This window comes from Saimiri boliviensis, chromosome 6 (genome assembly GCF_048565385.1).
Source record: "Saimiri boliviensis isolate mSaiBol1 chromosome 6, mSaiBol1.pri, whole genome shotgun sequence".
In the NCBI taxonomy this organism is placed as follows: domain Eukaryota; kingdom Metazoa; phylum Chordata; class Mammalia; order Primates; family Cebidae; genus Saimiri; species Saimiri boliviensis.
The window spans coordinates 52,545,011-52,570,729 of NC_133454.1; the positions used below are offsets into that span (position 1 = coordinate 52,545,011).

Sequence of the window (25,719 nt, forward strand, 5' to 3'; positions counted from 1 at the left end):
GCCACCTTGTAGGAAAGGAGATAGGAAATTAGCAAGTAAAAAAATACATCAAAGAAAAGAATGTTGATCTTATTTTCTTTGAAGAACAACACTTTGGGGCATAGTGGTTAAGATCCTGGTTCCTGGAGCCACACTGCTCTACTCCTTCCTAGTACTGTGGCCCTAAGGAAGGTGCTTGCCCTTTCTGTGTTTCAGCATCCTTACTTGTTATGGTGAGGATTATGACAGTATCAACTTCATGGGGCAGTTGCCAGGTTTAGATGAAATAATGATTTATGACAGTGCTTGGTGGTAAGGACTCAATAAATAATCAGAAAATTCTTTTGGAATGAGCTTATTAATCTCCTCATCTTGACCACAGTCATATGTACTATTAACTATCATCGTCAGACTAAACTGCATAAAAGTACACCAAGAACCTATGTTTACTCACAACAAACTTAAATGTATGGGTCCAGGTTTCAAAGCTCTCTAAAAGCTGTCCCCCACTACCTATACAGTTATTAATTGTAACCCCAAAACAATCTATTTCTGTCCTGCTATTCTTCACTCAATACAGCCCCAAATTTTTGTGTCCACCTCTGCAGCAAGCACAGTTTAAAAGTCCTATTTTCCAGGTACTTCTTACTTCAACTTTCATTTCTTTTTTTCTCTTTAAGACAGGATCTCAGGCTGGGCACAGTGGCTCACACCTGGAATTCCAGCAGTTTGGGAGGCTGAGGCAGGTGGATCACCTGAGGTCAAGAGTTTGAGACCAGCCCAGCCAATATGGTGCAACCTCGTCTCTACTAAAAATACAAAAATTACCTGGGTGTGATGACGAATACCTGTAATCCCAGCTACTAAGGAGGCTGATGCAGGAGAATCACTTGAACCCAGGAGGTGGAGGTTGCAGTGGGCCAAGATCGCACCATTGCACTCCGGCCTGGGCAACAGAGCAAGACTCCATCTCAAAAAAAAAAAAAAAAAAAAAAAAAGACAGGATCTCACACTGTCACCCAGGCTGGAGTACAGTGGCATGATCTTGGCTCATTGCAACCTCCGTCTCCCAGGCTCAGGCGATCCTCCCACCTCAGCCTCCTCAGTAGCTAGGTCTATAGATATGCACCACCACATCCAGCTAATTTTTGTATTTTTTGTAGAGACAAAGTTTCACCATGTTGCCCAGGCTGGTCTCAAACTCCTGAGCTCAAGGTATCTACCCACCTCAGCCTCTCGAAGTGCTGGGATTACAGGTATGAGCCGCCACAGCCAGTTCACCCCTATGTTCCACCTGTGCAGATCTTATCTACTATTCTAGATACACTTCAGAAGTTTTGGAAGTCTCCAATATTCTAATCATCTGGTGATCACTTCCAATCCTCTCAAAAACTGGCTCCTGAGGATAAACTTATATATCAGGGCAGGAATGGTATCTTCCCTAAAAATCATCCAGAGTGTCTAGAAAGATGCTGTGTACATTTTGATAAGCCTTTCTTTCACTTGCCTGTTTTCAAATTTTAAAATAAAGAACAAGTCAGGTGTGGTACAATCTGCCTGTAGTCCCAAATACTCAGGAGGCTGAGAGTGCAGGATCATTTAAGCCCAGGAGTTCAAGGCTAGCCTGGACAAAATAGTGAGACTCCATCTTAATTAATTAATTACTAAAAAGGAACAAAATTTGGCTGGGTGCACTGGCTCACGCCTTCAATGCCAGCACTTTGAAAGGCCAAGGCAGGCGAATAATTTTAGGCCAGGAATTTGACACCAGCCTGGCCAACATGGCAAAACCCCATCTCTACTAAAAATACAAAAATTAGCCAGGTGTGGTGGCACACGCCTGTGATCTCAGCTATTCAGGAGGCTGAGGCGTGAGTATCACTTGAACCTGGGAGGCGAAGGTTGTGGTGAGCAGAGATCATGTCACTGCACTCCAGCCTGAATTACAGAACAAGATTCTGTCTCAAAAAACTAAAAGAAGGAACAAAACTTTATTCAATAAATAATAAATCTCAATTCCATGTTACGGCTTGACAATGTCAAGAGGATGAAAATAAGAAAACATTATCTTAAATATAGCTGTACTTTTATGATCAGAAAAATATCAATAATTTATATAAACTTGCTCAGATACAATGACACGAGAAAGGGGAGACCCAACAGGATTAAAAATATGACAATTCTCAAGGTGGGCACAGTGGCTTATGCCTAAAATATCAACACTTTGGGAGGCCAAGGTGGGCAGATCACCTGAGGTCAGGAGTTCAAGACCAGCCTGGCCAACATGGTGAGACCCCATCTCTGCTAAAAACACAAAAATTGGCCGGTTGTGGTGACGGGCACTTGTAATCCTGGCTACTTGGGAGGCTGAGGCATAAGAATCACTTGAAGCCAGGAGGGAGAGGTTGCTGTGAGCCAAGATTGCACCACTGCACTCTAGCCTGAGCACCAGAGTGAGATTGTCTCAAAAAAAAAAAAAAAAAAAAAAAAAAAGGCATTTCCATATTTCTCTACCCTTGCTATAAAAATAACAAACAATAGATACTACCTAGCTAATCTCAATTAAGTGAAAGTATTCAAGCTCAAAATTTAACAGGTTCATGTTCTCTGACCATGTGCACATCTACCCACAGCAATATCACAGAGGACCTTCTCATTTTTTCCCATTATCAAAAAAGAAGCCGGGCGCGGTGGCTCAAGCCTGTAATCCCAGCACTTTGGGAGGCTGAGGCGGGTGGATCATAAGGTCGAGAGATCGAGACCATCCTGGTCAATGTGGTGAAACCCCGTCTCTACTAAAAATACAAAAAATTAGCTGGGCATGGTGGCGCGTGCCTGTAATCCCAGCTACTCAGGACGCTGAGGCAGGAGAATTGCTTGATCCCAGGAGGCAGAGGTTGCGGTGAGCCGAGATCGCGCCATTGCACTCCAGCCTGGGTAACAAGAGCGGAAAAAAAAAAAAAAAAATATATATATATATATATATATATATATATATATATATATATATATAAAGAATCCCCAAATCCATCCAAATGAAAGCAATTTTACATTTCTCTGATGTGAACAACTTGAGCAAACAACATTCGGGGGAACCAATGACCATTATTATTTGATTACCTCTTTAAGATATCTTCACTGCCAGTCTTCCCTTACCTTGCCACGCATTCGACACCTTGGCAACTAGTCTGAGAACAGACGTCAATCCATGCACACAAGCAGAGGTGTGCTGCACCAAACACTGGTTATATACTCAGCCAGCCCATGTGGGTCTAACAGGTGGGCAGGCAGTCTGCTTAGCAGGGCAATCAGATGCAGACAAACAGAAGACCCCAAACAACTGACTTAGCTTGTATGTGTAGTGATCATTCATTCAACAAATATGCAAGACACTAAATGCATATCTACATCTATGCACCATATTCTATATGCAAAGCATTTATTCAATATTATAGGATAAAAAGTACTTAAATCACAGTACTTGCTGTGACAAAAATTTGATAAAAGGAATAAAATACACTATTAAGTAAATATTTATTAATTTATATTTTGCTTTGATTCAGAGAAAGGTTATGGTAGCTTCCATAAGTATAACTGGATAAAATGACTAAAGAAAAAGACAGGGAAATGAGGTTAGGAAGATGATATTCTAAAAACTGAGACAGCAGTAAACTAAAATGAGAACATTAAAATCCTTATTATTTTCCCACAGATGGCCAAATGTACAATGTAAAGAAAATAGTATACAATGAATTTAGAGGACAAACAGATCTGATGCAACCAGGACAGTCAAGAAGGGAACTCAAAAGGGCACAAGAGGGCTTTTCCTGACAATAAATGTTAATTCCGTTTCATTTTATTTTTAGAGATGGGGTCTCACTCTTGTCACCCAGACTGCAGTGCATGGCCAGAATCATCGCTCACTGAAGCCTTAAATTCCTGGGCTCAAGTGATCCTCCTGACTCAGCCTCCCAAGTAACTAGGATTACAGGTGCTTACCACACAGTAATTCTTTTTATTTTTCTAACCCAGACTGATCTTGAACTGTTGGGCTCAAGTGATCCTCCTGCCTCAGCCTCCAAGAAAAAAGTTTGTATTTTCACTTCCACAGGTAGTGTATATAATTTAAAAAAAAAAAAAAAAAGCTATTCCAATACGCAAGGAAAGAAAAGTAAGTAAAATACTGACAACTACTCTTGGAAAAATATCTGAAATTCCTCCTCTTAGCTATGATGGACTTTGGATGTAAACAGAAACAACAAATGTTTAAAATTTCAATTTCACTATAATGAGAGTCAGGGACTTCAATCATGATCTCATAAAGAAAAAAATGGCAGGACAAAGGTATGACTTTCACCATTTCCTCATAAAACTTTATCACTCTAATGCCTTGAGAAAGCCCAGCTGGGGCCTGGCACACAGAGGTTTCATTTAATCTAGTGCTCTGCTCTTTTCACAACTCTAAGAGCAGTGAAATTTTTAGAGCTATAGAATCATAAATCTATATGAGTACAGATATATAAATTTTTTGATTATAGTAAAAGTATGAATTATTGATCATACAAAAATAGAAATTTAGCCAAAGTCCTAAACTTCCAAAAAGCTTAATCAAACTAAAAGTGTATAGTTAAACAAATAATTTTACTAACTGACCCATTTTGAATAAGTTAAGACAATACTAACAAATACAGATAGCCTCAAAAACAAAGGTATATAAAACCAAGATATATTCCAAATTCAATTCCAGATTTAAGTAACTAATAAGAGTGCTTAGGTTTTACTTCAGAAGATCAACGAAAAATGTAGTTTCAGCTGGGTGCGGTGGCTCAAGCCTGTAATCCCAGCACTTTGGGAGGCCGAGGCAGGTGGATCACGAGGTCAAGAGATCGAGACCATCCTGGTCAACATGGTGAAACCCCGTCTCCACCAAAAATACAAAAAATTAGCTGGGCATGGTGGCGCATGCCTGTAATCCCAGCTACTCAGGAGGCTGAGGCAGGAGAATTGCTTGAACCCAGGAGGCGGTTAGAATTTGAAATTGCGGTGAGCCGAGATCACGCCATTGCACTCCAGCCTAGATAACAAGAGCGAAACTCCGTCTCAAAAAAAAAAAAAAAGAAAAAGAAAAATGTAGTTTCACAAACACAAAGGAACCAAACTTGTCTAGAGTTTGACCATACAGTTTAAAATGTTAAGCCAGGCGTGGTGGCTCATGCCAGTAATCACAGCACTTTGGGAGGCCAAGGCAGGTGGATCACCTGCAGTCAGGAGTTTGAGACCAGCCTGACCAACATGGAGAAACCCCATCTCTAATAAAAACACAAAATTAGTTATGTGTGGTGGCACATGCCTATAATCCTAGCTACTCAGGAGGCTGAGGCAGGAGAATTGCTTGAACCGAGGAGGCAGCGGTTGCAGTGAGCTGAGATCGCACCATTGCACTCCAGCATGGGCAACAAGAGCAAAACTCTGTTTCACCAAAAAGAAAAAAAAAAAAAAGAATAGTTCTGGAATCATAGGTTTGAATCCAAAGTTTTAAAGCATTTTGTTTCTTATTGGTTGATATACTTCACTTTTAGGTTCAGCTCTTCTTTATGCTAAGTTGTACTAACAGAACAGACATTTCTTAATTAAGACATATACATGCTTGCACTCCATCTATGGTTGTAAACTTAAATGTCTGACTTTTCTGAAACTCAACTTCAATTCTTCTAAATTTTTATTTTATCTGTGATTCCTCTGAGCACAGGGCAATCATCAATGACAGATGAGTTTCAAATTCTAATTGCCCACTATTGAATCTAGATGAAGACTTGTTTGCATCCATTTGAAAACCAACATATTCATATGTCTTATGAGATGCCTTTTCATTTTCATCTCTTTGTTTTTTGTGGGTTTTTGATTTGTTTTGTTTTTAGTTTTTGTATTTTTAGTAGAGATGGGGTTTTACCAGGCTGATATCAAACTCCTGGCCTCAAGTGATCCACCCACCTCAGCCTTCCAAAGTGCTGGAATAACAGGCGTGAGCCACTGCACCCAGCCCATCTTCATTTGTTTTCTCCCTCTTCTAAACAACTGCAGTAAATACTCTTAGGCTACATTCTTGCTTTGACCTACTATTATTTCTATAAGACAAATTCTTAGAAATGAAAATGCTAAATCAAAGAATACACACTTTCCAGGTTGTTGATGCACTGTTGAAACATACCCTTACTAAATTATTTTCCGTTGAAATCATGCCTACCTAGTCCCCCAATCCCAGGGCAACACTAAGCATAAACTTGTTTAATAAAGTTCCGCCATTTTGGCAAGTAAAAAAGAACGTAGTTATAATTAGCATTTGTCTGATTATGGCTGATATTTAAATAAGGTAAATAATATTAGATATGTATATTAGATAATTACAATTTTTTTTCATTTTTGTGAAAACTTTCTACCAGGTCACATTTAGCTCAAGGGCCTATTGCCCAACCTTAATTTTAGCAAGCTCTATAAAAAGGGAAAGTACATTATGGAATAACACTATTCTACTATTTCTGTCTTGAAAACGACTTCCTCAAACTTAAAGCTGCGCAAGATAACATCTCCATTACTTATGCTCCAAAACAGAAGATATGCACAGGAGACTTGACACAATACTGTGAATAATAAAATCTATCTACAATTAGCTACACATTGTTAGAGTCTGTAAGTCAGATCAAGCCACTTGAGATTTGTTTGTTTTTTAACCACTTTCTTAGACATCCCTTTTAAAATCTTAAGTGCCTTTTAATGCACAGTTCTGTCAGGAAGCCAAGAAATAATAAAATAGGGGAAATATCAACTCTCCCTAATGCTGTCAGATTACTAAAACATTAATGACGAAGCATCATATTAAAGTGATATATCTCATAATAAAAGTAACATCAGATCCCATCAAATTATAACTGATTCATCTCTTGTTACCTTGCCCAAACCAAGTGGAAAGACAAAGTAGCTTTCAGGTTCAAGATTTTCTCTAACTTGTCCAGCTTATTCAGACATTGCCAGGACCAGCTCCAAAGTGATTACCTGTTTTTTAAGGAACGTATTTCTTAAAGACTATTAATGTGCTTCCTGATGCCAGCATCGCTGGAGGGGAATAACTAGCCCAATGAGATCATTAGTCATTGACACCAGATTACAGTAACTGAGGAAATGACAACAGGTCGCTTAGCTGCAGTTTTCCAAATGCTGCTAGGATAGAGAACTGACAGTAATTGTTTCCATAGAGAATCACAGACAAAATCTATCTATGAAACTGTTCCTTCATCTCTCTGCAACGGAGCTCGGCTACAGAAGTTAACCTTCTTGGCAAATACTCTTTATCTATAGGAACTAGAATATAATAGCAGTATTCTATCTCCCTCAAAGTTCTTCCATTCCAGTGGGTGGAGTGATAGCATGGAAACCTTCCTCTTCTCTGAGGTTTATGTCACTCACCTGTATTATTATCTAAATTAATGTCATGACTAATTTCCAGGTCGTCATCTTTCAATGTATAAAAAGTAATTTGAGGCTGGGTGCAATGCCTCACGCCTGTAATCTCAGCACTTTAGGAGGCTGATGTAGGCGGATCATCTCAGGTCAGGAGTTCAACGCCAGCCTGACCAATATGGTGAAACCCCATCTCTACTAAAATTATAACCATTAGCCAGGCATGGTGGTGTACACCTGCAGTTCCAGGTACTCTGGAGGCTGAGGCAGGAAAATCGCTTGAACCGGGGAGGCAGAGGTTGCAATGAGCTGAGATCATAGCACTGCACTCCAGCCTGGGTGACAGAGCAAGACTTCATCTCAAAAAAAAAAAAGTAATTTGAGCTGGGCACAGTGGCTCACGCCTGTAGTCTCAGCCACTTGGAAGGCTGAGACAAGAGGATCATAAGCCCAGGAGTTGGAGGCTGCAGTGAGCCATGATCACACCACTGAACTCCAGCAGGAGCAAGAGAGCAAGACCCTGTCTCCAGGCCTCAAACGATCCTCCCACCTCAGCCTCCCAAAGTGCTAAAATTATAGGCACAAACCACTGTACCTGGCCTAGGTCACTATTTCTCACTTGAATGATTATAATAGTCTTCTAACAATGAATGAGTCTCCAATGACTACAACAGTCTCCCAATCTTCAATCTACCTTCTATTCTACATTGTCAAATGAATTAATAAAAGCAAACTTGATTCTATCTGTCCACCCAAAAAAAAACAACAACAACAACAACAACAACAGAAGTTTCCCCATTATCCACAGAAACAAATCCAAACTCCTTAGCATCACGTACAAAGCTCCTTCAATGTCTGGGCTCTACTAATCTATCCTTTCCCACCGCCTGTCACTTCATACTGACGTTGCCCTTCGGTCTTAAAAAGCCATTTGCAGTTCCCTCACCGTGTATGCTTTTACAAACCTGTCTTTCTATCTTACCCAAAATTCCTCTCCCGGCTTTTAAAGCTTGTGTTTTGAACATTGTAGTAAAAATCTGGAAAACTTCTAGACCAAGTTTGTTCACCCGGCTTGCAGCAGGCCACATGCGTCCCAGGACAGCTTTGAATGCGGCCCAACACAAATTCACAAACTTTCTTAAAGCATTATCACATTTATTTGCAATTTTTTTCTTTTAACTCGTCAGCTATTGTTAATGTTAATGTATTTTTATGTGTGGCCCAACACAATTCTTCCAACGTGGCCCAGAGAGGCCAAAAGATTGGACACCCCATTCTAGACCCTTAAGTAAGCTGAATTTAAGTTCCAAACATTGAAATAATTAGTCTCCACCTGGCCAGGCGTGGTGGTTCACACCTGTAATCCCAAGACTTTGGGAGGCCAAGACAGGCAGATCACGAGGTCAGGAGTTTGAGACCAGCCTGACCTATGTGAAACCCTGTCTCAGCATCCATCTTAGATCATTTTCCCAAACAGAAGCAAAATCTATAAGTTACTTTCAGTAAGGTCCATCTGGGCAAATAGCTCCTCATTCTACATACTATGCCTGTATCTTAGTCTATTACAAGAAAAAAATGCTACATTCTGGAAAAAGAAAAAAAGAACATTTCACAATATTGGCTTCATAATAAATACACTTTAAGTTAAAACAGTACCAAGTAGAATTGTTAATATAATAAAATGCTTGTCACTAGCAGTTCTTTTACAGAGAACATGTAGGAGGAGGGCTTGTCATCTGACAATTATCTACCAGGTTAGCATTATGCAAGTATCAGAATTAATAAGCAGAAAGTAACAGTCACTGTCACCAAAAATTCTGTATCCCTAAGTGAACTCTACTGTGAAATAAGGTGGAAGTTGTGTTTTTCCTGTTCTAAAATCCAACATGCTCACATTCCTTACAGGTAGCCAGTACTGATGAAGTACGGATTTGCCAGCAATGAAAAGCAGTCAGTGTTCTGCCTTAAGCATGCACGCCTTGTCAAGTAAATGCTGCCTTTGTAGTTACTAGAGCAATAGCCACCATCAATAACAACAAAAATGAGGTAGGTGAGAGAAAATGGTGTGCCTATCACAGTAACATCTCATTTCCCAAGATACTGATTTTTGCTACATTAAGTCTCTTGCGATGAAGATGGGAAATTCACATTGACTTTATCAGATCTACACTATTCAGAATCTGACCGGGTTTATATAGAATTGACCCAGCTGCATGTGCCCAACTCACACACACTTCTGTTCAAGGAGCCTTTAGTGAATAAGAACATAAAAGAAAAGCCTGAGGCAGGCAGATCTGGTTTGGAATTCAAGCTCCAACACTTACTGGTTTTGCACTTTGGGCAATTTGCTTAACATCTTTTTTTTAACATTTCATATTTTAACACAAAATTCTTTTTTCTTTAATTCTTCTCAAAGCTACTGCAAATCAAATGCTTAACAGCTTAAAGCACGATTTCTTCTCATACACAGTGAAGGTAATAAAAGTATGAACTAAAAGTAGCTCATAAGGTTGTTCTCAGGATGAAATAAAAAATATATTCAATGCTGGCGGGCACAGTGGCTCATGCCTGTAATCCCAACACTCTAGGAGGAGGAGGCAGGAGGATCACTTGAGGCCAGGAGTTTAACACAAGGTGGGCAACAAAGCAAGATCCCAACTCTATTTATTAAATATATATATATATACTTATTCAATGCCACGTCAGGCACACAGTGAGCACTATATAAACACAAGCATATTGTTGTTACAGTATTTTATTTTGCTGTTGCAGTTATTCTATTTGCTTTAGGTAGGGTCAATATCACAGAGGGTCATAAATTCCACATACAAAAAAGAAACAATTTAAGCTGAACAATTTAAAGTCAGAGCAATCTATTTATTGAAAGACTAATATATAGATGAGGAATACAGATTGGTCCCCATTGTTGAATATTACACTAACAAGAAATGTTAAAACAAACAAAAAACCCTGATTACCCATGTGCTACTGCTGCCTTTGTCTGAGCATCTACAAAAACTATGAAGAATAGGGGGAAAAAAGCTAAGAGATTAAAGCAGTGTGTATGTGTGTGTGTATGTATGTATGTATTTTGAGATGGAGTCTCTTTCTCTGTCGCCCAGGCTGGAGTACAATGGTGCAGTCTTGGCTTACTGCAACCTCCGTCTCCCGTTCAAGTGATTCTCCTGCCTTAGCCTCCCGAGTAACTGGAATTGCAGGCGCCTGTCACCATGCCTGGCTAATTTTTGTATTTATAGTAGAGACAGGGTTTCATCATGTTGCCTAAGCTAGTCTCAAACTCCTGACCTCATGATACACCCACCTCGGCCTCCCAAAGTATGGGAATTACAGGTGTGAGCCACTGTGCTTGGCCTAAAGTATTTATTAAGTAGCAGAATGCTACCATAGGAGTTGCATATATTAAAAATCCTCTCCAAATATCATCTTATCATCCACTGATTAGAAACAAAGTTGACGGAATGCAACCTTGAATTTAACTAGTCTGAACTAAGACAGAACTTGTCCTTAAGCATTGAAAGGCAAGTTCACTGAATCTACCTTTAGGACCATAGGTTGATAAAATTAACCAAATAAAGGCAGGGCGCAGTGGCTCACTCCTGTAATTCCAGCATGTTGGGAGACTGAGGCGGGCAGATCGCTTGAGCCCAGGAGTTTGAGACCAGCCTGGGCAACATAGTGAAACCCTATCTCTGCAAAAAGTACAAAAAATTAGCCAGGCATGGTGGTGCTGACCTCGGGTCCCAGCTACTCAGGAGACTGAGGTTGGAGGACTGCCTTAATCCCGGAAGATCAAGGTTTCAGTGAGCCAAGACTGTACCACTGCACTCCAGCCTGGGTGACAGAGTGAGACCCTTACTCAAAAAAAAAAAAAAAAAAAAAGGAACAAGATCACTTAGACTATCCAAACAGGAACACTGAAAATACTTGGGTAAATGCACTTTGCTAATCAATTCTGACAAAAGATATTAAGAGGGGAGGAAATAACACAGAGGTACTATTATTAAGATCTGACTCATTACTTTCCTTCAACTCTTACAAAGGAACAACCACAGAGTCACAGGAATACGTCTTCCCACCTGTCAATAACTTAATTCCAACCAACTCTGGTGAGATGCCTACCTCCTCTCCTCATCCCACCTTGGGCCAACTCTGGTCCAATTCCTGCTGAGCAACAGGAAAGGAAAAAAGGGTAAAACCTATGGGAAAACAAAGAGCTCCCAAAACCAAAGCTTTCTAATTAAAGCTTAATGTCGCATGACTTGAGCAATGAAAGGCATGTCAGATACATCTAGTACAGCTACCTCAATTTAATTGAGAAGGAAATTATAAATGTTGCACAGTCTCATGCAGCTAGTTAAGGGCACAGCCAGGCAGGATTAGAACTTAAAAGCCTTATCTCCTAATTCAGTGTTTTTCTTACTATAGCACTGAGATCAGTTTTTAAAAGACTATCAATAACCTCTTCTCCTTTTTTACTATATAATACTCAGAATATAAAAACAAAATGTGGGCCAGGCACATTGGCTCACACCTGCAATCCAGCACTCTGGGAGGCTGAGGAGGGAGGATCACTTGAGGTCCGGAGTTCAAGACCAGCTGCTCGGGAGGCTAGGTTCACCTGAACCTGGGAGGCAGAGATTGCAGTGAGCCGAGATCGTGCTGCTGCACTCCAGCCTGGGCAACAGAGCTAGACTCTGTCTCCAAAAAAAAAAAAAAAAACAGGCTGGGTACAATGGCTCACACCTACAATCCCAGCACTTTGGGAGGCCAAGGAGGACGGATTATGAAGTCAAAAGTTTCAGACCAGCCTGGCCAACATAGTCTCTACTAAAAATACAAAAATTAGTCTCTTTCCTCAGGCATCCTGCATCCGTCCAATTCCTCCTCCCTGATCGCCGCATCCTTGGCTGACGTAGAAAAATAGCTACAAACTTCCTAGTACATGAGAAGATCTGGTTCTACAAGTTCAAATACGAAGATGCAGAAAGGAGATGCTACAAGCAGATGAACAGGCCTGTAGCTGGTGTTTCCCACCAGGAGAATAGCGCCAGCGTGATCCTCCGTGACACCGCCAGAGCCAGAGAGAACATCCAGAAATCCCTGGCCAGAAGCTCAGGATCCGGGGCTTCGGCAGCCCCAGCGGAGACCACAGCAAGCTCCTCATCCACATCGCCAGTCTGGAAGTGGAGAACAAGCCTGCGTGGCGTGGTGCAGGAGCTGCAGCAGGCTGTCTCCAAGCTGGAGGCCTGGCTGAATGTGCTGGAGAAGAGCTCACCCAGCCACCGGGCCACCGGGCCACAGCCCCGCAGACCCAGCACGTGTCTCCCATGCGCCAAGTGGAGCCCTCAGCCAAGAAGCCAGCCACATCAGCAGAGGATGAGGACGATGACATTGACCTGTTTGGCAGCGACAATGAGGAGAAGGACAAGGAGGCAGCCCAGCTGCGGGAGGAGCAGCTGCAGCAGTACACGGAAAAGAAGACCAAGAAGCCTGCACCGGTGGCCAAGTCCTCCATCCTACTAGACGTCAAGACTTGGGATGACGACACCGACATGGCCCAGCTGTAGGCCTGTGTGTGCTCCATCCAGTTGGACGAGCTGGTCTGGGGAGCCTCCAAGCTGGTGCTTGTGGGCTATGTACCCGGAAGCGGCGGATTCAGTGTGTGGTGGAGGATGACAAGGTGGGGACAGACTTGCTGGAGGAGGAGATCACCAAGTTTGAGGAGCATGTGCAGAGTGTCAACATCACAGCTTTCAACAAGATCTGAAGCCTGTGTGTGCGTGGGTGTGTGCATGTGCATGTGCATGTGCGTGCATGAGGCCCTGCCATGATTAAGAACTGAGATTGGCACACACACACAAAAAAAATAACCAGGTGTGGTGGCACACACCTGAAATCCCAGCTACCTGGGAGGCTGAGGCAGAAGAATCACTTAAACCTGGGAAGCAAAGGTTCAAGGCAAAGGTTGCAGTGAGCTAAGATCACACCATTGTACTCCAGCCTGGGAGACAGAGCAAGACTCTGTCTCAAAACAACAACAAAAAAATGTGAACAAAGAATAAAGCTCTGGAAACAAAAAACAAACATTAACAGTTAACACTTATTCAGAGTCTACTGTGCACGCAGCAGCGCTGTGTTAAGCACTTAGGTGCATTATCTCCTTTAATCCACATAACAAACCTATAGGTGGGTGCTATTAATAACATCTTTTTTATAGATAAAGAAATTGAAGCTGGAGGTTAAATAGCTCATCCAAGGTCACACAGCTAATAAATGGTAGATCAAGAATTTGAGCTCAGTCTGACTCCAGAGCCTATGCATAAGTAATAAAGCAAAAACAAAAATAAATTACTAGATAAGCAGTCCATCTAGTCAATATCCACAATATTTCCTTCTTCCAAGGGCACTATATTAGGGCCTCTATTTTGATCTTAACAGGTCAAATCTTAAAAAAGGTTGCTACAATCCTGCCAAATCCAGTAAACAACTGATAACTGGCTTTGATAGAGCAGCAATGATCACAGAGTTAGCAGGGGCAGCGTACTGTTCTGCTGTCAGGCTACTGGCCCAATTTTAATTTCAAGAATAAAACTCCAGAATTTCTCTTATCTAAAAAAACAAACAAACAAACAAAAAACCCTACACACATTTTCACTTACTTTCCTCTGCTCCATTTGCTTTTTTTTAGCCAGCAAATACAACTAGTAGAAAGCTGCAATAAACAAGATTATTTAGGAATTCCAAAGTCCTTCAAAAACTGCATCTCATTTTTAAGTCCTCATCAAACAGATTTTCTACTCAACTCAGGGAGATATCAGTCCCACTTAGCAAATTCTCCTTTAAAAGTGAAAATTTTCAGAATGGCAGTCATGCCACAGCCCACTATAAGGCATGCCATGCCGCCCTTCACACATTAACCCTCCTTAGCCATACTAGAAGGCCAGGAAACTACAGCTATGGCCAAACTACATAACGAGGTGGGTTTCCAAAATAAAATGGCCTTTTAAAAAGAGATGTAATACTCCACAATGGAGGTTTAAAAAAATAGATATTCCAATTAAAAGGCTCAAGCTTGTGAGCAAAGACATATAATGAAAATGACTACCATACTTGCCATACAGAAATCTGTTGTTACTTCAACTGGCTTAAAGATCCTATTTTCCAGTCCCATTCAGTCAGTGACCTTGAAATGCCATAGTTACTATCTCCTCACGGAAAATGAGTGCATAAGAGGTGAAATATCTATTTCACAGAAGTAGAAAAAGTATGCTCAATGAAAATGGGGTGAGATCCTCTTAAGACAACAAGGAGAATAAAAATTATTAGAAAGAAATTAGGGACACTTCCTCTTTAATTCAGAAATAGCAATCCTGAAATGAGTTTCAGATGAAAATGAGATCATGGGCCAGGTGCAGTGGCTCAAGCCTGTAATCCCAGCACTTTGGGAGGCCGAGGCGGGTGGATCACGAGGTCAAGAGATCGAGACCATCCTGGTCAACATGGTGAAACCCCGTCTCTACTAAAAATACAAAAAATTAACTGGGCATGGTGGCACATGCCTGTAATCCCAGCTACTCAGGAGGCTGAGGCAGGAGAATTGCCTGAACCCAGGAAGCAGAGGTTGCGGTGAGCCGAGATCGCGCCATTGCACTCCAGCCTGGGTAACAAGAGCGAAACTCTGTCTCAAAAAAAAAAAAAAAAAAAAAAAAGATCATTTTTTATTTTACCCCTCTCCTACCTATGAAACCAGTCTGTGTGTGACACAGGCATTGAACCACAGAGTTAAAGGATTTTCAGAGGTCATCTAGTCCAATTTTTAGAAAAAGTCATACCTTGACCATTCCTAACAAATATGCCTTTAAACATTTTTCTAAGAACAGCTCTAACAATCTGTCTATATACTTTAACTAAAGAAATTATGCTTTCTTTCTCTAATACTTTTATAAGATCTCTTAAAATTTTGTGTTTATAGAGAATTTAGCATGTCTATAATAGTCTTAACATAGTTTAGAGTGCTTTTTCCAAGATGCCTCACAAATTTCTAGTTTTTTATTTTCTTTTTTTTTTTTAGACAGAATCTCACTCTGTTGCCCAGGCTGGAATGCTGTGGCAGGGTCTCGGCTCACTGCAACCTCCACCTCCCGGGTTCAAGTGACTCTCCTGCCTCAGTCTCTTGAGTAACTGAGATTACAGGAACATGCCATCACGCCTGTATAATTTTTTGCATTTTTAGTAGAGACGGGGTTTCACCATGTTAGCCAGGCTGATCTCGAACTCCTGACCTCATGATCCACCTGCATCAGCCTCCCAAAGCACTGGGATTACAGGCATGAGCCACCACACCCGGCCTAGTTTTTCATTTGCTCTAACACAGTGATTCTTAATAGTGGAAGAGATTCAAAATATAAATGCCCACTGTACTACCAGCCCTAGTTCTGTTAAACTAATACTAAGAACTACCGACAACATTATAACTTATAAATGAGAACCAAGTGGTTCAGAAATAAACCCTAAATTAGCCCATCTCTATATTTAAAAAAAGATCTTCACAAACAATTTTAAATGGTAAAAAGAAAGCATGGGGGTGGGAGGTGTTTTTGCAAATACAGGACTATAAAGATCCCTGTGAGAGTCAGAACCTAAATGTTTCTTAGAAACAGAACCATGACTGGTTCACTGGGTCAGTATCCTTCAGACTCGGTAGAGGTCACTGCACTCATTTTGAAGCCTGGCTCTCTTAGGTTTGAATCCAGTCATGTCACTTATTAACTCTGGAACTTTAGGTTTAACCACTCTCTTAATTTACTTATCTCTAAAATGGGATAATAACATCTGATTCACAGAATAACTGTGAGTAATAAATAAGAGATAGTATTTGGTCTGGCACACACCAAAAATCTTATTTCCATTATTATCTTATGCTGCTTTCAACAATATAAAGTATCACAAACCGAAAGAACATATTGTTACATACACAGCAAGTCAAAATGACCCCAGGAAAGATGCTTAAGCAGAAAGAGGCAGGACATTCAGCACGTTAAACAATCCATTCAAGCAAAGGAAGACGAAAGCTGATGTACTGAAACTGATACCACTGCAGTTATTGGTGAACAGATAAATCTCCATTGTAGGGCTAAAGTGAGGCGCTGGGAGAATGACCAAGAATACAGGAAGGAAGAATCATGCCACAGCAAAGTAGAGGGAAGGGAAAGAAGGGAACAGAAAGCAGAGGCCAACAAATGGTGTTTCTTGAACCTTGCTCAAACTAAACAGCTCTATACTTTCATTTAGAGTTAACTACTAATAATTAAAAAGAAAAAAGCAGGGAACAAATGAGTTAGAATACACAGCCCTCTCTTGGTCTTTGGCACAGCAGTGTTAAGCATTCCTAAAGATCAGCCGGGCGCGGTGGCTCACGCCTGTAATCCCGGCACTTTGGGAGGCCGAGGCAGGTGGATCACAAGGTCAAGAGATCAAGACCATCCTGGTCAACATGGTGAAACCCCGACTCTACTAAAAATACAAAAAATTAGCTGGGCATGGTGGCACGTGCCTATAATCCCAGCTACTCAGGAGGGTGAAGCAGGAGAATTGCCTGAACCCAGGAGGCCGAGGTGGCAGTGAGCCGAGATCGCACCATTGCACTCCAGCCTGGGTAACAAGAGTGAAACTCCGTCTCAAAAAAAAAAAAAAAATTTCCTAAAGATCATACAGTCTAAAAAGGAATATCACAAAGACCTCTACCAAAATACACTGAAATTGATCAAGTGAAAGTAAAGAAGGCAGCTCAATGGATGTTTTCTTACGGGCTGTGTAGCTTTGATCAAGAGGGGCAGAGATTCCATATCTACTGAACAGCAGAATGAAGGTAAGCTCGACGTCCAAGTGCTGTGATAAGGCTTGGGTCAGGATTTATTCAAAGTCTCTCCAAAATACTCCACTTGGAGACTACTCTAGATAAAGGCTCCTTCTATTAAACAAAGAAGGGGGATAAGGAGTGGAAGTGGGAGGTAGTAAGGGAGAACAGGGTTAAAAGAGTAAGACTTGAGCTGCTGAACAAAGTGGCTCACACCTGCATTCCCAGCACTTTGGAAGGCAGAGGTGGGAGAAACCTTTAGCCTAGGAGTTTGAAACCAACCAAACAACACAGTGAGAACCCGTCTCTGTATTTTAAAAAAAGATCTTCAGAAACAATTTTAAAAGACAAAAGGAAAGCATGGAGATGCTTTTGCAAATATAGGTATTTAGCTCAGGCTGCCTAAACTCACTTACCTAAGGATGGGATAACAAAATTGCACATTTGGCATGCTGTCCTATTTTTCCCCTATTATGAAAATAGTACTTTCACAGGAAAGCCCTTGGCCCAGATTAATCTTGTTATGGAATATTAATACAATTATCATACAGGAAAATGAAGTGATCTGAAAATGGTCCTAGCAAAGTCACCAACAACAGAGCAGCCAAATTAATCCAGGAATTGCAGACTTAAGCTTCAAAATTGGATTATCAGCCTCAATTCACTACTATCCCACGGTGTTCCCTTTGGACATGCTCACACTTACAGCAATAGCTTTATATTGAAAATAAAAATCAAAATAATATTTTGGTGAACTAAGTAAAACCAGTTTGCTTTCTTGTCACCAAAAGGACTCTCTTTCCCATTCTTCACCAATTCAAAGCAACAAACCTATACTGATGGTGGAGGGAAGCAAAGAAGAGAGGAGAGGCGAGCACACAGGTGTACATGTGCCAATGCACACTCAATCACAAGCATCTGTGTTATGTGTGGTGGGGATCCTAAACTCCATTTTATCTTTATAGCTGCCCCCTCAGGGATTCACAATTAATGTTATGGTATATCATACTAACTTTTAGATTTAGATAATTTTTTTCTAGAAATTTGACATTAGGTAAATTGTAAGAGTTCAGAATATGACCTCACCATTCTGTCAAGTTATTTAATCTTGTCACTAAAAAATGCAGTGCTGGCTGGGCACAGTGGCTCACGCCTGTAATCCCAGCACTTTGAGAGGCCAAGGCAGGTGGATCACCTGAGGTCAGGAGTTTGAGACCAACCTGGCCAACATAGTGAAACCCCGTCTCTACTAAAAATACAAAAATTAGCTGGCTGTGGTGGCAGGCGCCTGTAATCCCAGCTACTCAGGAGACTGAGACAGGAGAATCGCTTTGAACCCAGGTGGCAAGGGTTGCAGTGAGCCGATATCGTACAACTGCACTCCAGCCTGGGCAACAGAGTGAGACTCGATCTCAAAAAAAAAAAAAAAAAAAAAAAAAAGCACTACCTTCCTTTTGATAATACTTCAATAACAATACATCACTTTTGGAAAACATATGACAGAAAGATATTTAGCAAGTAAAATAAAACAGTTTTAAAAATTGGGAAAAAGAAAAGACCAGGCATAGTGGCTCATGCCTGTTAATCCCAGAACTTTGGGAGGCCAAGGTAGGTAGAACTCCTGCCTAAGGTCAGGAGTTCGAGATCAGCCTGACCAACATGGTGAAACCTCATCTCTACTAAAAATATAAAAACTAGCCAGGTGTGGTGGGGGTGGGGGTGCCTGTAATCCCAGCTACTCAGAAGGCTTAGGCAGGAGAATTGCTTAAACCCAGGAGGCGGAGGTTGCAGTGAGCCAAGATCATGCCATTGTACTCCAGTATGGGCAATAGGAGTAAAACTCCTATTTTAAGAAAAATTTTAAAATGGGAAGGAGGAAGACGTATCAAAAGCCTAACTTTGAAGAAAAAGCCTAAAATTAACCAAAAAATTTGAATTTAAATTTGGATCTTTAAAAAAAAAAAAATGGGAAGGAGGAAGACATATCCAAAGTCTAACTTTGAAGAAAAAGCCTAAAATTAACCATAAAATTTGGATTTATTCCAAAATAAGTAGGCATTTTTGCCCTTAAGCCTAAATAATTGCCAAGGAAAATAAACTAACATTTATACACTATGCTAAGCACTTTTATCTGATTTAATCCCCGCAAACACCCCATAGATGGGTAATATTATTCCATTTCATGGCTAAGGAACCTGTGGCTTGGAAAAATTAAGTAACTTGCTCATTAAGCTAAAATTTGAACCTAGGACTTTCTGACTCCAAACACTATATTCTTTCTATTATAACCCTGCAAGCTCACAAATTTGTTAACATAAAGGCAAAAGAGAAAAGTCAAAACTCCCAAACTACAAAAATATCAACTCAAATTCTCCATGGAGAAAAGTCAAACCCTCAGTTTAATTAAGGACACAGGGTATATTTAATAGGACATATAGTATATTTAATAAAATATACTATATGTATATTTGATTAAAAGCTTTCTCTGCAGGAAATGAACTGGGGTTTCTTAAAAAGTATTAATCTCAAACTCCAGAATTACTTCAAAATCCTGTTGGAAATGGGCTTACTTCTATGCAGTTAAGACAGAAAATAAGACAGGCATTTGAAAAATGTTTGGTTAAATAATGAATAATCAAATCCAGCAAAGAGTTATCGCTTCTGAATCAGAAAACTAACTTGCAAATAGCCTTGTATTTGGTAAAATTACTTTCCTGAAGCCTGTTGTGAGTCTGCAATTATACCAAAAGTACAGAAACTAACCCAGAAATAAATTATTAAAAGTTAAAATAGAAAAACAAAGATAACAGTTAAAATAGGAAACCTAATTAAAATAGGAAAAACAAAGATAACAGTTGGTAATTTTAAGAAACTATGACGCAGCCAGGCATGGTGGCTCATGCCTGTAATCCCAACAATCTGGGAGACTGAGGCAGGCAGATCACCTGAGATCAGGAGTTTGAGACCAGCCTGACCAACATGGTGAAACCCCATCTCTACTAAAAATACAAAAATTAGCCAGGCATAGTGGTGTGTGCCTGTAATCCTAGCTACTTGGGAGGTTGAGGCAGGAGATCACTTGGGGCAGAGGTTGCAGTGAGCCAAGATTGCACCACTGCTCTCTGGTCTAGGTGACAGGGCAAGATGCCATCTCAAAACAACGGCAACAAAAACCTATGATGCAGGGCCAGGCACGATGGCTCATGCCTGTAATCCCAGCACTGAGGGATGCCAACGAGGAAGGATTGCTTAAGCCTAGGGGTTCAAGACCAGCCTAGGCAACAAAGTAAGTCCCTGTCTCTACAAAAAATGAAAAACTTAGCCTAAAGTGAGGCACTGGGAATGGTGGCGCACACCTGTGGTCAGAGCTACTCAGGAAGCTGATGCCGGAGGATCACTTGAGCCCACGAGGTTAAGGCTGTAGTGAGCCATGACAGCACTGCTGCACTCCATCCTGGGTGACAGAACAGGTCTCAAAGCAAACAAACAAAAAAACACGTACAGAGAAACTCTGCTGCATAAAGTCAAGATTTCCTGTTTAAAATGTAACCAATTCATAAATACCATAAAAAGCACAATTGCTTTATAGGCCACCAAAGTACAATTATTATAGCATGCTCTAACTAACATACCAATCAATATAACACCTTTAGAGATTCCCTACTTAATGATCCACTCTTTATCATCCTTTTGAAAATTTTCTGAGTCTGAATTCTTACCCAACTAAATACTCAACTATTCCTCAAAAACATTTCTTTCAGTTGCTTTGTTTTAATGGTAATATGGTACTATTCTTGTTTACTGCCCAACTTCTAGATCAACGTTTACTAATCCCACAAAACCTTATCAACCTCCAAAGCCTGTATTTTGAAGATGCGCCTGGAAAAAAAAAATACCTAAAAATTTAAAAGTAACACAAATGACAATACCTGTTATCAGTTTATCCCCAAAGAAGCTGATTCTGGCTGCAAGGAAAAACGGGTCACATCATCAAGGGGACAGTGGGAAGTGGCTTCTTCCTGGTAAGCCCAGTACCCAAAAAGCCCCTCCCAGACAGGCTTCCCCTCTTCCTAACTCACAATGTGCCCTCCTTCATGAGGATGAGAGAGGGAAGGAAAGAAAGGGCAGCAAATTAAGGAGCCAATGCATTCAGAATTTACTCTTTCCCATTCTCCCATTCCAAAAACCTATAGCACTTTCAGTATGGGTACTGAAGGTTTTAGCGACTCTGGTAGGGTGGGCAGAAAAGTGTAACTTCCCCAGTCCTGGAGTAAAAGCTATGACAGGTATCCCCCATGCAGAGAGCACTGGTAAGCCAGGGACAAGAAGACTAGGATGCTGTCTTCTCATGAGTATTGGGGGTGAGCAGTACAAGGCCTGCTGAGGGTACTAAAATAATTACTTTCTTTTTTTCTGTGCCTAAACCACCTACATCACCAGAGTTGTGTCAGTTTACTGTAGGACTCTTCTCGGCTGGCTTCTCAGGTTGTAGGGCCACCATGCTCCCTGTCCCTGCCACCAAGGTCTTAGTACTTTTTAATTTTTCCTTTAAGTATTTAAGTGCTATTTCCTGTGGAGGAAGGTCAAAGTAAATAACCCCACTTCATTAAAATAACTGAGTCTTAATGAAAGTGACTCAGTCAACCAAAAAATAATTACTGTTTTTAAAAGAAAAAAATATGTAAATGATATATGTATATATGTACATATATATAGTTTAGATTAAGAAATGTCAGAGATAAATTCTAGACCGGACACGATGGCTCACACCTGTAATCCCAGCAGTTTGGAAGGCTGAGGTAGGTGGATCGCTGGAGCTCGGAAGTTCGAGACCAGCCTGGCCAACATGGACAGACCCCATCTCTCCAAAAATACAAAATCAGCTGGGTGTGATGGTGCATGCCTGCAGTCCTAGCTACTCAAGAGACTGATCCTGGGAGGCAGGGGTTGCAATGAGCCGAGATTGCAGCACTGTACTCCAGCCTGGGGGACACAGTGAGACCCTGACTCAAACAAAAACAAAAATAATCACCCTCTCCAAAAAAGAGGGGAATTACAAATTTTAAAAGAAAAAAAAAAGGGGATAGAATCTGAAATCTCTACACTCCTTTTTTTTTTTTTTCCTGCAAATAGAAGCTGTAAATTTTTTGCACTAAGAATGTTGATGTGCTGCAAAGAGATTAGTCAAGCCAAACCACAATGGAGTGAGAAGGGGTAATAAAAAGAAAGGCAGAAAGGGACTGTCTAAGCATGTACATATGCGTATGAGTGTATTTCAATTACGTTCTTAATTCCAAGAGATGGTTTGGGATGACTCACTGTTTTGTACACACAAGAGTAAAATTTTTGTCCATTGTTACATACAATAGTGAACTATTCCTGTTTATTTTCTACAGAAATTAAATAGAATATATTTTTACCCAGAATGAGAAATTCTGTTAATATTGGTGAGATTTACAAAGAATTCAGTACCATTTACCAGCCATGTGTTAGTACTAAGAGAAGCTGCTTGGGATTACTGAGGATTCATTCACATAAAAAAAATTCTGTGACATATAGCTGAACAACTACCACAAAATTAAGATTTCTGGCCAGGCATGGTGACTCACACCTATAATCCCAGCAAGTTGGGGAGCTCAGGCAGGAGGATCTCTTGAGGCCAGGAGTTCAAGACCAGCCTGGACAACACAGCAAGACTCCATCTTTTAATTTTTTAAAATTAGCCAGGCATGGTAGATGTACCGTAGTCCCAATGACTCTGGCACTCTAACCTGAGCAACAGACAGAAACAGACCCCAACTCTTTTTTTTTTCTTTTTTGACCCCAACTCTTCAGAAATAAATAAATAAATAAGATTTCCTGCTTGGTGGTCTGGTTGTCAATACAAGCCCAATCTGTTTATCCCCCAAATACTTTTTATTTTCAAAAACAGGATCTCACTCTATCATTCAGGCTGGAGTACAAAGGCACAAACACAGCTCACTATAGCCTTGATTTCTCAAGCTCAAGCAATCCTCCCGGCCTCCCCAGCAGCTGAGACTACAGGCGTCCACCCCCATACCTGGCTAATTATTTTTATTTCTTTGTAGAGACAGCGTCTCCCTATGTTGCAGACTGGTCGTGAATTCTTGGACTCAAGCAATTCTCTCATCTCAGCTTTCCAAAATGCTGGGATTATAGGCATGAGTCACCATGCCCAGTCCTCAAATGCTTTTCAGAAAAATTTTTTAATGTTTTCAATGGTGCCAGACAGCACCATCATACTGGAGCATAGAGGGCATTCTAAAGCCAATGGCCTCTGCTTGGCCTATAGAAGAACTAGAATCTTCATTACACCATCATACTTGTAACTGTTAACTTTTCCAAAGCTGTATTTGACCTTATGTTTGAAGGCCTTTCATACTTTAACCTCCGACTACTTTTTCATCATCTTCTAATGTTAAACTGATTCACCTTCTGTCCCTTAAAATAAAGACCAGCCTAATCAACATGGTCAACAACATGGTGAAACCCCATCCCTATTAAAAATATAAAAATTAGCCAGACATGGTAATGCTCTCACCTATAATCTCAGCTACTCAGGAGGCTGAGGCAGGAGAACTGCTTGAACCCAGGAGGTGGAGGTTGCAGTAGGGCTGAAGGCTGTGCTGATTACCAATGGCCAATGACTTAATCAATCATGCTTACCTAATGAAGCCCCCATAAAAACCCAAAAGGGGGCATCAAGGAAAGTAGAGAAGAACACATCCACTTGCTGGGAGGGTGGCATACCCCAGCTCTACAGGGACAGAAGCTCCTGCACTCAGTACTCTTCCAGACTTTGCCCTGGGTATCTCTTCATCTGGCTGTTCACTTGTGTCCTTTAAAATATCATTTCTTGGTCAGTGTGTTTCCCTGAGTTCTGTGAGCCACTCTAACAATTTCATGGAACCCAAGGAAGGGATATTGAGAAACCAACTTATAGCCAGCAGATTAGAAGCACAGGTAAAACCACCTGGAGCCTGTGGCTGGCACTAAAGATTGCGGCAGGCTTGTGGGACTGAGCCCTCAATCTGTGAGATCCGATGCTATCTCTAGCCCTCAATCTGTGAGATCCGATGCTATCTGAAGTGCATTAGAAGACACCGGCTGAGCTGCTGCAGAACTGGTTGACTGCTTGGTGTGTAGGGATACACTCCCACACATTTGGTCAAATAAATATTTTGTGTTGAGAGTACAAGAGAAACCGATTTTGTTATTCCTATATTCTAGGAGTCATCCACAGTTATTCAGGTAGTTTCCACACAAGAGAAGCAAGTCTACAGCATGTGCAGTAAAAAATAAACATTAAACCTTCAGAATTATTTGCACAAAAGAAAAATGGAATTACAAGTCAGGCTGGGAAGGAGTGGTGCTTATCAAAGGTCAACCACTTAGTACAAATTTGCTAAAGTGCCTTGGTCAGAGCACATTGTCAGAACCCTACTCTTTCCACAGAATTTTCCAAACATTAACCAATGTTCATAGCATGCTGATGCTGACAAGGTAAATGATGTTTTACAGATAGGGAAGTAGAAAAAAGTGAGGGCCTGGCTGAGCCAATGTTGTCTCTGCCTTTTAGTTAGCATATAGATCTCTGTTTATTATTCTAGAAAGCTGTTTTCAGTTTCACACATAGAGGATTATGTTTTAAGATGTAAAGTCTATACAAGGGCTGCTTTGCTTACCATTATCTTTGTCAACCATTATCAAAAACTCCATTAATTAAGCTAGGCACTGTGGTGTGTACCTATAGTCCCAGCTACTCAGGACGCTGAAGCAGGAGAATCCCCTAGGAATTCGAGTCCTGTCTGGGCAATGTAACAAGAAACCATCTCTAAAAAATATAAAATAAAATAAAGCTGGGCACAGTGGCTCACACCCAGCACTTTGGGAGGCCAAGACAGGAAGATCACTTCAGCTCACATGCTTGAGACCATCCTGGGCAATATAGTGAGACTATGTCTCTTTAAAAAAAAAAAAAAAAAAAAAAACCACTAACAATAACAATAACGAATAAAAAAAATACATAAATTTGTTAAGAAAGCAGCTTTTGAGCACCTTCTACCTGTAACAACAGCCCTGCCTACAAAGAAAATATTGGTTAAGTAAATTCTATTTTATTTTACCCATTGCTTTAGAAACAAAGGTCAGATCATTTTGTAGCTGAGTATGTCAAAATCTTTTTTATCATACAAGTATATATTGTCTAGAGATTGACTGGAAAGAGACACAAGGGAACTATCTAGAATAAAGAAATTTTCTCTGTTGATTAAGGTGGTGGTTATAACAATTTACCAAATCTCATTAAACTGTGTATTTAATATCTATGTACTTCCTGGTATGTAAATTTTACCTAAAAAGTATAAGAGTCAAAGACAATTATTTAA

The 25,719-nt window shown here is 40.6% G+C and overlaps 1 protein-coding gene and 1 pseudogene across 6 annotated transcripts in view; one reads left to right on the forward strand and one right to left on the reverse strand.

The window, feature by feature from the left end:
* SIK3 (SIK family kinase 3) overlaps positions 1 to 25,719 on the reverse strand; it is a 241,417-nt gene that overhangs the window by 144,708 nt on the left and 70,990 nt on the right. The gene's annotated exons all lie outside the window — the stretch shown is intronic.
* LOC101032696 (elongation factor 1-delta-like) lies at positions 9,353 to 13,226 on the forward strand (annotated as a pseudogene).